This window comes from Cephus cinctus, unplaced genomic scaffold (genome assembly GCF_000341935.2).
Source record: "Cephus cinctus unplaced genomic scaffold, Ccin1 Ccin1_scaffold1310, whole genome shotgun sequence".
Lineage (NCBI taxonomy): Eukaryota > Metazoa > Arthropoda > Insecta > Hymenoptera > Cephidae > Cephus > Cephus cinctus.
Genome location: NW_014333737.1, coordinates 135,867 through 136,964, shown reverse-complemented (window position 1 = coordinate 136,964; position 1,098 = coordinate 135,867).

The following is a 1,098-nucleotide window of genomic DNA, read 5'->3' as shown; positions in this document are numbered from 1 at the left end:
ACGTTTCCCATCTATCAACTCCCTCTCGCAGGCCGCGGCATAAAGGTGAGTTTTTTTTATATCTACAAGTAGACGCACCCCGGAGCGGCATTATTCATCGGGCAGAAATTCAGCAGAAAATTCATGATCGTCCGACGAGTCGTTTGAGAAAAATGGCTGGAGCCGTCACGCGAAACGTTCCCACTGGACAGTGAGTGAATGCACTTTTGAAACAGTGCTTGGCAAACGAATAATCGCGCGTCGGGATCGTTAAATTTTGCCAGTTATCTTGGGGCTGGTTTTTTAATAAGAATTAGTCATCGATAGCCCGCATCGGAGCGCATTGCGGCGCAATGGGAAAAAAAAAATTTCAGGGGGAGGCCAAAAAAAGAGGACGCGGTACAATTGTAGGTGGCGCTAGCGTCGGCGTAGCCGTCGGTACGATTTCGGTGTGCTCCAGTGAAAATGACCCTCAATTAAAAGTGCAAAAAGTGTCGCGCGAGTGGTTCGCGAAGGGGGTGGCAATCAATCAGAGCAACTACCATTTATTTTTTACTCCCACTCGCTCCCGAGGGAGTGGAAGGCTCCGCGTGGCTGCGAGGGATAGATTCAGAGGGAGGAAAAGGGAGAGGAGAAAGGACGCGACGGATCGCGTCGTCTCGCGACAAGCGATCGTAATTACGAAGGGTTGGAAATGGAATGACGAATTCACGCCGTGGCTAAACTAGTTAGTTACTCGACTCAATGTGTTCGCATCAATGTCAACAAGAAGTACCACTGCCGTGCCTTTCGTTTGCCGATTAGTTAGATCTGGCGTTAATTATTTCGACGTTGGCCACTGACTTTCACTCGCTTACATAGGATACGTGCTTACAGTGTGAACCGTCCTTTAGCCTTCGCTCTCAAAATTCAACAAAGTCTTATCAATGGCAAATTTCGGATATCGGGCAGTGGATATCTCTTTAGAGAAATAGAGATACGTGCCACTTCGTGAAATGGCATCGTGTTCAGCCATAGACTCTGTAGTCTCTTTTCCCGGGAACAGGAATGTCCTGCCATTAAGCGCACGCCTTTGCTCCACCTTTTATCCTTAACGATGCGCTAGTACATTGCCGTGAA